The following is a 13702-nucleotide window of genomic DNA, read 5'->3' as shown; positions in this document are numbered from 1 at the left end:
GGGTCATTATACAGCACGGGAGCTAATCCGGGAGTCATTATACAACATGAGAGCTGCTGCGGGGGTTATTATACAGTGCCCTTTATTTAACAGACAACTAATACCTAAAAATACTTTATTAGAAAAATAGTTAAAATTGTAGTAGACAAAAAACCCGCAAACCTACACTCAATGTGAACAAAAGGGCTACTGGTTATCCCTGTAATTCCCTATTGAACCCTTCCTAGCAGCGGAGGTTGGCACCCTAGCTTGTTCGCAAATTGGCGCCCCCACTCAACGTCGGCTGGTCCTGATATACTCTATAATACCCTACTATACAGCAGGACAGAAAGAAAAGGCCCGTATCAACACAAGGAGTGCCGCTAGGAAAATGGAAAAGGGAGGTGGGATGCAAAAGGGGATATATATATAACGGCCACAGCAAAAATTCTAAATAAAGTGAGTTAGCCTATGCAACCAGAAAACTGGAATAGCCCTCGTAACAACTCAAAATATAGACACTTCAGTCGAGAATTGGAATAGGGGTGTAATATGCTGTGGAAGGCCTAGTATAACTGACCCTCACAATCCCTAAAAGATACTGTCCCTACCTGGCTGCGGAGGTTGGCACCCCTAAATAAACACGCCAGTGGCGCCCCCGCTCTCGTCGACTGCTCCTCCGTAACCCTATCTACTTACCCTGGCTCCTATAACCATAGAAGAGAGAGGGGGGGGGGAAAGGACAGAGGAAATATACCAAAGTGGGTGGGGGGAATAATTAGCTCTGTGTGTGATTAAGTTATAGCTAAGGTGTCGCTTTAAAGGTGCTGTATGCTTGGAACATATTAGGATAGTTTTAAATACAGCAGATTATTACACAGTATATTGCACAAGTGCCTACCGGCAAACTACTTTCCGTCACTGGAATCGCAGTATATACTGCAGGTACAAATAATTATCGATCTATCAGAGTAATGTTTATATATAGCGATATATAAGATATTGCACAAATGCCCGCCAGTAAGCTATTTATAGTCACTGGAATAGCAGTATATACCACAAGTACAGATAATTATGCACCTATCAAAATAATTTATATATAGCGATTTATTGCACTGATTTATTGCACAAATGCCCTCTAACACACTTCTTCTAATTACCAGAGTAGTCGTATCTCCGACACCTTATTGTTATACGTTTACCCTTTTACAGTGTGTGCAAGACCAATCCCCACATATATTTGTATCTCCCACCGGTCCAAAATACCAGGGTAATGTGCTGCACAATAATAGATACCACAGAGTAAACAAATGAAACTATACTTAACCACCTATTTTTGACTCAGAGTATATCCCCTATTGCACTTTGCCTAGCATATAGCCAAAAACCCACAGATAGACCAAATTCACTTATCTGGTGTTCATATGATACTTTAGCGCCTCATCCCACCTCCCTTTTCCATTTTCCTAGCGGCACTCCTTGTGTTGATACGGGCCTTTTCTTTCTGTCCTGCTGTATAGTAGGGTATTATAGAGTATATCAGGACCAGCCGACGTTGAGTGGGGGCGCCAATTTGCGAACAAGCTAGGGTGCCAACCTCCGCTGCTAGGAAGGGTTCAATAGGGAATTACAGGGATAACCAGTAGCCCTTTTGTTCACATTGAGTGTAGGTTTGCGGGTTTTTTGTCTACTACAATTTTAACTATTTTTCTAATAAAGTATTTTTAGGTATTAGTTGTCTGTTAAATAAAGTGTTTGAACACTATACCAACATATTACTATTTAATTTAATTTTGGTTATTATACAGTGTGAGAGATAATGCAAGGGCGTTATACAGTTTGGCGGCTGCTGTCGGGCCATCATACAGTGTAGGGGCCTATATACAGTGTGGGTGCTACTGTAGGGGTCATTATACAGTGTGGGGTCTACTGTGGGGGGCTTACGGGACGACGTTATCACCAAGGACCTGGCAACGGCTTTAATAATTAAGGAACAAACTATACCAACATTCTATTTACTTCCAAAAATTAATAAGGGCCCCCAGTCCCCACCCGGCAGACCTATAATTTCAGGCAGGGGTAACCTGCTGGAGCATGTAAATAGGTGGATAGATTTCCATCTACAGCCGATTGTTACCAGTCTTCCATCCTTCCTCAAGGATACTGGGGATCTTCTGCGTAGGGTCGACAGATTGTGTTTTGAGGGTGGTACTCTATTGGTTTCGGCAGATGTTGAATCTCTTTATACCAATATCAGGCACAGTGATGGTATTCATGCCGTTAGATATTTTTTTGAAACTTCATCACTCTCCATTGGTATGAGATCGCTTCTGCTGGAACTTCTGGAGTTCACCGTCACTCACAACTTTTTTGTCTTCAAAGGGTCCTTCTACCTGCAGCTCCAGGGGACTGCTATGGGGGCGGCATTCGCGCCTGCCTATGCTGGTCTTTTCCTGGGGCTGTGGGAGGGGGACCTTCCCCTGTCAGATGAACAGGGATCGATCGACCGTGTCCCGTTGTGGACACGTTACATCGATGATGTCTTCTTCATCTGGCAGGGCACATCCGTCGACCTTATGCAGTTTATGTTGCTCCTGAACAGCAACGACCTAAATATTCATCTTACCTTTGTGTCAAGTGTTGAGACTATTGACTTCCTGGACGTGACGATAAAGAGAGACGTTAGGGGTGTTTTAAATACGGACATTTTCCGTAAAAAACATCTTCTAACACCCTTCTGCATGCTACCTCGGGACATCCAAGGCACATGATAAAATCTATTCCGGTAGGGCAGTTCCTCCGTCTGAGACAAATTTGTTATCGTATGGGGGATTTTGAAAAAAGAGCGGAGGAACTCCGGTTAAGATTCAGGGAGCGTGGTTATAGTGGTAGGTCCATAAAAAGAGCTTATCTGAGAGCTAAACACACTTCACGTGATAGCTTGATTTATGGGACCTCCAATCGACCCTCGGTTAGTATTGCTGATAAAACAAGATTCATCACCACCTTTAGCCTCCAATCTGATCAGATACGCCAGACATTGGAGAAAGCATGGCCAATTTTAAGGGTAGACCCGTCTATTAGGAAATTTCTTCCTTCCCGACCCTCGTTAACATTCAGATGTGCCAGAAATCTTCGTGATTATCTGGTCCATAGTCATCATGTGAGCCAGCATCCTCCAACTTTTTTGGAGAGATTTACTCCTAGGTCTGGATGTAATCCGTGTGGCCATTGTGTCGCCTGCCCAAACATGGATGCCTGTGATACATTTTCCGATTCCAAGGGTGTCAAGGTATATTCCATTAGAACACATATTACGTGTACTACACGATATGTGATCTACTACGCCACATGTCCCTGCGGACTTATTTATGTGGGGTTAACTGTTGTGAACTCTGTTTTCGGGCTCCCTCTTGTGGGCACTGGTGGTATGGTGTGACTTTTGCTTTGGGCTCCCCCTGGTGGCTTTGTTTGTTATCCTGCTGGTCTCTGGCTATCAGCTGGTTCGTTATCCTCTGGGAGGTTCCTATATAGCTCTGTTTTACTTCCACTTGTTGCCGGCTGTCGATGTAATCAGTGCTACTCAGATTCCTTCTGACTACCTTGCTCCCAGTCCATCCAGGATAAGCTAAGTTTTGTTTGCTCATTTTTTGATCAGCAGTGTTTATCATGTTTTCTTGTCCAGCTTGCTAAAATGTGATTCCCACGCTTGCTGGATGCTCTAGTGGACTGAGTTTCTCCCCACACACCATTAGTTGGTGCGTGGGTTCTTGAAATCTCAGGATGGATATTTTGTAAGGGTTTTTTATTGACCGCATAGACCCCTGCTCTATTTTCTGCTTTCTAGTACTAGTGGGCCTCTTTTGCTGAATCTGATTTCATCCCTACGTATGTGCCTTCTTCTTACTTCACCGTTAATATTTGTTGGGGGCTTCTATATCTTGGGGATTATTTCTCTGGAGGCAAGCGAGGTCTTTCTTTCTCTTTAGGGGTAGCTAGTTCCTCAGGCTGGCTCGAGACGTCTAGGAATTTTTTAGGCACGTTCACCGGCTACCTCTAGTTGTTTTGGATAGGTTCAGATTTGCGATCAGTCCAGTTACCATCTCCCTAGAGCTTGTCCTTAGTTTATTCACTTGCTGGCCTATTCGTGATCCTCAGCCACTAAGGATCATAACAGTTAACTACCCGTCAACTGAAAGTCCGCATTAGGGAGCACGTTTTGGGGATACAGGCGGCACTTGGCTACACGGATAGTTCTATGCTTAAAACACTACCCAGACACTTCAAGGAGTTTCATGGCTGTAATGCATCACTTCTTAGGGTTAGGGGAATTGATACCCTAAGAATTAACATCAGGGGGGCCAACTTTCCAAAAGACTTGGGATGCTGGAGACACAATGGATTTGGCGTCTCCAGACCGTCCATCCTGAGGGTCTGAACGAAAATATCTCATTAGCCCCATTTTTGTAGTCCAACGGTTGCTTCTGCTAGATCTCTGTATATACCTCCGCATGCACTTTATTTTACTTTGATTTTAATGGGTCATGTTTTTATTTTCACAGTATTTATGATTGTGACATATGAGGATGACTGTCTGGTCACTATCCTTGGAGCAGCACAGCAAACTATGTGGACCATCTATATCCCTTTGGAATGATGAAGCAGCGAGCAATATGTGACCAGGTCGGTCAAAGAAATCCACTAGGACTATATTTCCCTTTTACATGTGTAAAGGGATTTTGTCATGGACTCTGGCCATTTTAGCTCGTTACTAGTGTTGAGCATTCCGATACCGCAAGTATCGGGTATCGGCCGATATTTGCTGTATCGGAATTCCGATACCGAGATCCGATACTTTTGTGGTATCGGGTATCGGTATCGAAACAACATTAATGTGTAAAATAAAGAATTAAAATAAAAAATATTGCTATACTCACCTCTCCGACGCAGCCTGGACCTCACCGAGGGAACCGGCAGCGTTGTTTGCTTAAAATTCGCGCTTTAACTTCCTTACGTGAAGTCCCGGCTTGTGATTGGTCGCGCGCCGCCCATGTGGCCGCGACGCGACCAATCACAGCAAGCCGTGACGTAATTTCAGGTCCTTCAGGATTTTAAAATTACGTTCCGGCTTTGTGATTGGTCGCGTCGCGGTCACATGGGCGATGCGACCAATCACAAGCCGTGACGTCACGGGAGGCAGGACACGCGCGCATTTTAAAATGCGCGTGTGTCCAGCCTCCCGTGACGTCACGGCTTGTGATTGGTCGCGTCGCCCATGTGACCGCGACGCGACCAATCACAAAGCCGGAACGTAATTTTAAAATCCTGAAGGACCTGAAATTACGTCACGGCTTGCTGTGATTGGTCGCGTCGCGGCCACATGGGCGGCGCCCGACCAATCACAAGTCGGGACTTCACGTAAGGAAGTTAAAGCGCGAATTTTAAGCAAACAATGCTGCCGGTTCCCTCGGTAAGGTGCAGGCTGCGTCGGAGAGGTGAGTATAGCAATATTTTTTATTTTAATTCTTTATTTTACACATTAATATGGTTCCCAGGGCCTGAAGGAGAGTTTCCTCTCCTTCAGACCCTGGGAACCATCAGGAATACCGTCCGATACATGAGTCCCATTGACTTGTATTGGTATCGGGTATCGGTATCGGATTAGATCCGATACTTTGCCGGTATCGGCCGATACTTTCCGATACCGATACTTTCAAGTATCGGACAGTATCGCTCAACACTACTCGTTACTGATGTAATATTTTTCTTTGTTGAGGGATCATTATCTCTACCCAGAGGCATTATTTCTCCCATATGGATGGACAATTTGGTTTACTTTATAATTGTTATATTTGTTACTATGATTATTTTCACTGTGATTTATGGGTTGGTTATTTTTGTTTGTTTGGCTCTTTTGTTATTTTATTTATTTATTTTTTTTTTTATTATGTTGGCGGTATTATTGTTGATTATTATTTTTTATACGTTTATGTATATAGTTTTTTCTTTATTATTTTTTTTCTTTTCCTCATTTGTCTTTTTTCTTTATTTCTCTTTATTCTTTTTTGGGGGCATATATAATCTCACTTGGTGTGGAAGCATGTAGTTTTGCCTCTACTTCCTTAATTTTTTGCCATAAGTGGGCTATGTTTATAGCATACTTTTCTTTTTTTCAGCATGCAGTTGCAGTACTATTCGGTCATATTCTATATTAGTGTGCGGGTGTAGGGCTATTTAATACTTAATGATAGAGATGACTACTTCATACCTATATTGACTTAATATAATATAATTAGCTGCCCATGTTGCGTTGTTTATCTATTTCTCCACGCCTGTTGGGCACCACCAATATGGTTGCCCACAATAATTGTGCTATGGTCTTCACCTTGATGGCCGCGTGGGATGTTCTGTGCATGCCAGACAACACCAAAAATGGCCACTTAGAGCTTTGTATCTATGGCCTTTAATAAGATGGCCGAAGGATGTTGTATGCGCATTTGCGGGCACTCTATGACCGCATAGTACTCCGGAACTTCTTTTTCTGTCCTGTGTATCATGGCACTGCCCTCCCGGGAGCACATGGGGCCCCATGTGTTCTTTGGTGTGAGGCGTCCAGGTGTACTGAGTGCGGACAATGAAGGTATCCCGGACAATGCTATTGGCTAGCCCGCTAATTAGCTTCACCAATTTGCGCCCCCTTTCTTGTATATAATGAACCCAGAACTACACTGGCACACCCCTTGAGAAAGGCAGCAGCCGAAATGCGCATCGGGGTGGACAGGGGTGTGGTGCCTATCTGTACTAGATATACTCCTGCATTAATCGGTATGTAACATCACCCAGCTTTGCACAGACTTTCCTCTGCTCCTAGCATTTTCATGGTATGTTCATCCACCCAGCTCTCCTGCTATGAAGTGCACATAGTACATCACCCAGCTTTGCACACAGACTTTCCTCTGCTCCTAGCATTTTCATGGTATGTTCATCCACCCAGCTCTCCTGATATGAAGTGCACATATTACATCACCCAGCTTTGCACACAGACTTTCCTCTGCTCCTAGCATTTTCATGGTATGTTCATCCACCCAGCTCTCCTGCTATGAAGTGCACATAGTACATCACCCAGCTTTGCACACAGACTTTCCTCTGCTCCCAGCATTTTCATGGTATGTTCATCCACCCAGCTCTCCTGCTATGAAGTGCACATAGTACATCACCCAGCTTTGCACACAGACTTTTCTCTGCTCCTAGCATTTTTATGGTATATTCATCCACCCAGCTCTCCTGCTATGAAGTGCACATAGTACATCACCCAGCTTTGCACACAGACTTTCCTCTGCTCCTAGCATTTTCATGGTATGTTCATCCACCCAGGTCTCCTGCTATGAAGTGCACATAGTACATCACCCAGCTTTGCACACAGACTTTCCTCTGCTCCTAGCATTTTCATGGTATGTTCATCCACCCAGCTCTCCTGCTATGAAGTGCACATATTACATCACCCAGCTTTACACACAGACTTTCCTCTGCTCCTAGCATTTTCATGGTATGTTCATCCACCCAGCTCTCCTGCTATGAAGTGCACATAGTACATCACCCAGCTTTGCACACAGACTTTCCTCTGCTCCTAGCATTTTCATGGTATGTTCATCCACCCAGCTCTCCTGCTATGAAGTGCACATAGTACATCACCCAGCTTTGCACACAGACTTTCCTCTGCTCCTAGCATTTTCATGGTATGTTCATCCACCCAGCTCTCCTGCTATGAAGTGCACATAGTACATCACCCAGCTTTGCACACAGACTTTCCTCTGCTCCTAGAATTTTCATGGTATGTTCATCCACCCAGCTCTCCTGCTATGAAGTGCACATAGTACATCACCCAGCTTTGCACACAGACTTTCCTCTGCTCCTAGCATTTTCATGGTATGTTCATCCACCCAGCTCTCCTGCTATGAAGTGCACATATTACATCACCCAGCTTTGCACACAGACTTTCCTCTGCTCCTAGCATTTTCATGGTATGTTCATCCACCCAGCTCTCCTGCTATGAAGTGCACATAGTACATCACCCAGCTTTACACACAGACTTTCCTCTGCTCCTAGCATTTTCATGGTATGTTCATCCACCCAGCTCTCCTGCTATGAAGTGCACATAGTACATCACCCAGCTTTGCACACAGACTTTCCTCTGCTCCTAGCATTTTCATGGTATGTTCATCCACCCAGCTCTCCTGCTATGAAGTGCACATAGTACATCACCCAGCTTTGCACACAGACTTTCCTCTGCTCCTAGCATTTTCATGGTATGTTCATCCACCCAGCTCTCCTGCTATGAAGTGCACATAGTACATCACCCAGCTTTGCACACAGACTTTCCTCTGCTCCTAGAATTTTCATGGTATGTTCATCCACCCAGCTCTCCTGCTATGAAGTGCACATAGTACATCACCCAGCTTTGCACACAGACTTTCCTCTGCTCCTAGCATTTTCATGGTATGTTCATCCACCCAGCTCTCCTGCTATGAAGTGCACATATTACATCACCCAGCTTTGCACACAGACTTTCCTCTGCTCCTAGCATTTTCATGGTATGTTCATCCACCCAGCTCTCCTGCTATGAAGTGCACATAGTACATCACCCAGCTTTACACACAGACTTTCCTCTGCTCCTAGCATTTTCATGGTATGTTCATCCACCCAGCTCTCCTGCTATGAAGTGCACATAGTACATCACCCAGCTTTGCACACAGACTTTCCTCTGCTCCTAGCATTTTCATGGTATGTTCATCCACCCAGCTCTCCTGATATGAAGTGCACATAGTACATCACCAGCTTTGCACACAGACTTTCCTCTGCTCCTAGCATTTTCATGGTATGTTCATCCACCCAGCTCTCCTGCTATGAAGTGCACATAGTACATCACCCAGCTTTGCACACAGACTTTCCTCTGCTCCTAGCATTTTCATGGTATGTTCATCCACCCAGCTCTCCTGCTATGAAGTGCACATAGTACATCACCCAGCTTTGCACACAGACTTTCCTCTGCTCCTAGAATTTTCATGGTATGTTCATCCACCCAGCTCTCCTGCTATGAAGTGCACATAGTACATCACCCAGCTTTGCACACAGACTTTCCTCTGCTCCTAGCATTTTCATGGTATGTTCATCCACCCAGCTCTCCTGCTATGAAGTGCACATAGTACATCACCCAGCTTTGCATACAGACTTTCCTCTGCTCCTAGCATTTTCATGGTATGTTCATCCACCCAGCTCTCCTGCTATGAAGTGCACATAGTACATCACCCAGCTTTGCACACAGACTTTCCTCTGCTCCTAGCATTTTCATGGTATGTTCATCCACCCAGCTCTCCTGCTATGAAGTGCACATAGTACATCACCCAGCTTTGCACACAGACTTTCCTCTGCTCCTAGCATTTTCATGGTATGTTCATCCACCCAGCTCTCCTGCTATGAAGTGCACATAGTACATCACCCAGCTTTGCACACAGACTTTCCTCTGCTCCTAGCATTTTCATGGTATGTTCATCCACCCAGCTCTCCTGCTATGAAGTGCACATAGTACATCACCCAGCTTTGCACACAGACTTTCCTCTGCTCCTAGCATTTTCATGGTATGCCTTTCAGCTAACCCCAACTTACCCTGTGATATTTATGACCTTGTTTACTTAGGCTTGATTGTATGCATCTGGTCCACCCTTAATTCTCTGACCAAGATGAGCAGAGACCACTCCTCTCTGCTTCACACCTGAACGCACTTAGTTTTCCATATATTGCATAACAAAAGTCTGCATAGACTTCAGTCTGCAGTCAGTGTGATCCCTAGAAGTGTGTCCTAAAAGTGTGGATTAAACAATTAACAGCAAAGTCGGCCCTTTAAATCCTAGTAAAACTTAGCATTTATTAATACACCTAAAAATAAAAACATAATTCAAAATTGTATACATAAAGTGCTCATGATTAACAGTGCACTAGATAAAAAATGGCACAATCTCACCCAAATTGTTAGCTGGCCCTCAGATACTGCTCCATATACCAAGAGACCAGATGATGGGGAGAAAGGACATCAAGACCAAATAAACGACATAGGGGGGGGAGTGGGGAACACGGGGGCCTCTTTTACCCTGTCGTGCCCTCTGCAATCAGCTCCCGCCCTTACAAGGGCAGTACCCAAGTGTGAGACTATTTTTCAGTGCCCCTGGTCAGATATAGCCTCCCTGAATAAAAGTGTGTATCTTCCCTACGCGTTTCCCCACCCGTTTGGGGGGTTCATCAGGGGAAGTTTAACCGGGCTAAAGAAAACCGAATGAAGTCACCTGCAGTGGCAGGGTATGACCTCTCTGTATGCCGAGATACTGTGTATAAGAAAAAATGGGGAGACCATTTTTTCTTATACACAGTATCTCGGCATACAGAGAGGTCATACCCTGCCACTGCAGGTGACTTCATTCGGTTTTCTTTAGCCCGGTTAAACTTCCCCTGATGAACCCCCCAAACGGGTGGGGAAACGCGTAGGGAAGATACACACTTTTATTCAGGGAGGCTATATCTGACCAGGGGCACTGAAAAATAGGCTCACACTTGGGTACTGCCCTTGTAAGGGCGGGAGCTGATTGCAGAGGGCACGACAGGGTAAAAGAGGCCTCCGTGTTCCCCACTCCCCCCCCTATGTCGTTTATTTGGTCTTGATGTCCTTACTCCCCATCATCTGGTCTCTTGGTATATGGAGCAGTATCTGAGGGCCAGCTAACAATTTGGGTGAGATTGTGCCATTTTTTATCTAGTGCACTGTTAATCATGAGCACTTTATGTATACAATTTTGAATTATGTTTTTATTTTTAGGTGTATTAATAAATGCTAAGTTTTACTAGGATTTAAAGGGCTGACTTTGCTGTTAATTGTTTGATATTTAGTCAGAGACATTCAGAGTAGATCTTCTGGGTGATTACATTGCTTATTCTGCTAAAAGTGTGGATTACATTAGAATTAAAACATGAATTGAACCTGAAGGGAACTGAAGGTAACTGGCCAGGCACTGCAAATAATGTTTCTGTTTATTTTCACTTTCACCCCTATAATCTTTCACTTTCTGCTACCTCCCCCAATCCCCACACCAAGTAAGGAACTGTTCATCTCCTCTTCAATCCTCCCCATCCATCTCACCTCCTCCTCAGAACTGTTCCTTAACATACAATCCTCTGTCTCCAAGCACAGGCAGCCCCCTCATGCCCTCTCCTGCTCCCACCTGCTAACACTATCTCTGCTCCTTCTCACTGCTGGTGATATCTCTCCAAATCCTGGTCCTTCTCACCATATTCCCACAGTCATTTCTACCTCCCATCCACGCTCCATTACAAACTTCCGTAACCTCTCTAACCTTATACCCATTCGCCCAGCCCCCAATTCCTTAGTCCCACTAACAGGAGCTCTGTGGAACGCTCGCTCTGTCTGTAACAAGCTTTCCCACATCCATGATCTCTTTGTTACTACCAAACTTTCCTTCCTCGCCATCACCGAAACCTGGCTCACCCCTTCTGACACAGCCTCCCCTGCTGCACTCTCTTATGGTGGCTTCCACCTTTCTCACACACCCCGCCCCAGCAGCAAGCATGGCGGAGGAGTTGGTTTTCTCCTGTCAGATAACTGCTCCTTCACCCCAATCCCACTGCCACCCTCTGTTACCCTCCCTTCCTTTGAGGTGCACTCTGTGCACATCTACTCCCCCTCCAACCTCCAACTGGCTGCCATTTACCGCCCCCCAAGGCCAGCCACCACCTTCTTTGACCACTTCACCACCTGGCTACTTCATTTCCTTTCTGCGGACATCCCCACTATCATCATGGGCGATTTCAACATCCCCATTGACACTTCCCTCTCAGCTGCCACTAAGCTTCTATCTCTCACTTCCTCCTTCGGCCTCACTCAATAGTCTTCTGCAGCCACTCACAAAGATGGTCACACACTGGACCTCATCTTCACCCGCCTCTACTCCCTATCTAACCTCTCTAACTCATCTCTTCCACTCTCTGACCACAACCTTCTCACATTCTCATCTCTCTCTACTCCATGTCTACAATCCCCATGCCACAAACTTTCACACCCTTGCAGAAATCTTAAACATCTTGACCTACATTCATTCTCCGAATCCCTCCTCCCTCTCACAGACATAAGTTCCATACACAATGCGGATGATGCTGCCGCTCTATATAACACCACAATAGCTGTAGCTTTGGAATCTGCTGTCCCACTTACACATACCAAAGCTCGCAAAATCAACAGACAGCCCTGGCACACCAGCCTGACCAAAGAACTGAGGCGAGCTTCCAGGGCTGCTGAGCACAGATGGAAAAGATCCCACTCCAATGACCACTTCATCGCATTCAAACAGTCCCTCACTACTTTCAAGACCACACTCGCCACAGCTAAACAAACCTACTTCTCATCTCTCATATCCTCCCTGTCTCACAACCCTAAACAGTTATTCAACACCTTCAATTCTCTCCTCCGTCCCCCAGCACCTCCTCCCTCCCCACTTATCTCAGCTGAAGACTTTGCCTCATTTTTCAAGCAGAAGATTGATAGCATCAGAGACAGTTTTGGTCAACAAGCCCCAGAGCCCTTCCTCCCGACTTCCCAGCCCTCCACCTCCAAAACCAACTTCTCCACCATTACAGAAGATCAACTCTCCACTCTACTCTCAAGATCGCATCTCACCACCTGTGCACTTGACCCGCTCCCATCCCACCTCATCCCAAACCTCACCACAGTCTTCATCCCAACCCTAACCCATCTCTTCAACCTATCACTAACAACTGGTGTTTTCCTCTCAAGCTTTAAACATGCCTCCTTCACACCTATCCTCAAAAAGCCCTCTCTTGACCCATCCTCTGTATCTAGCTATCGCCCTATATCACTTCTCCCTTATGCCTCCAAACTACTGGAACAACACATCTACCTTGAACTGTCCTCCCATCTCTCTTCTTGCTCCTTCTTTGACCGCTTACAATCTGGCTTCCGGTCACACCACTCCACTGAAACTGCCCTAACTAAGGTCACCAATGACCTATTAACTGCCAAGAGCAAGCGACACTACTCTGTTCTCCTCCTCCTCGACCCGTCGGCTGCCTTTGACACAGTGGACCATTCCCTATTATTACAGACCCTCTCATCCCTTGGCATCACAGACTTGGCCCTATCCTGGATCTCATCATACCTAACAGACCGGACATTCAGCGTCTCCCACTCACACACCACCTCCTCACCTCGCCCCCTATCTGTCGGAGTCCCGCAAGGTTCAGTCCTTGGGCCCCTGCTCTTCTCCATTTACACCTTTGGCCTGGGACAGCTCACAGAATCTCATGGCTTTCAGTATCACCTCTATGCTGATGACATACAGATCTACATCTCTGGACCAGATATCACCTCCATACTAACCAGAATCCCTCAATATCTGTCCACTATTTCATCCTTCTTCTCTGCTAGATTTCTGAAACTTAACATGGACAAAACAGAATTCATCATCTTTCCCCCATCTCACGCAACCCCCCCAACGAACCTAACCATTACAGTAAATGGCTGCCCACTCTCCCCAGTCCCACAAGCTCGCTGCCTCGGGGTAATCCTTGACGCTGATCTCTCCTTCAAACCACATATCCAAGCCCTTTCCACTTCCTGCCAACTTCAACTCAAAAATATTTCACG

This window comes from Ranitomeya variabilis, chromosome 1 (genome assembly GCF_051348905.1).
Source record: "Ranitomeya variabilis isolate aRanVar5 chromosome 1, aRanVar5.hap1, whole genome shotgun sequence".
NCBI classification, from domain to species: domain Eukaryota; kingdom Metazoa; phylum Chordata; class Amphibia; order Anura; family Dendrobatidae; genus Ranitomeya; species Ranitomeya variabilis.
The sequence above is the reverse complement of the archived record's forward strand: the minus strand, read 5'-3'. Positions refer to the sequence as shown.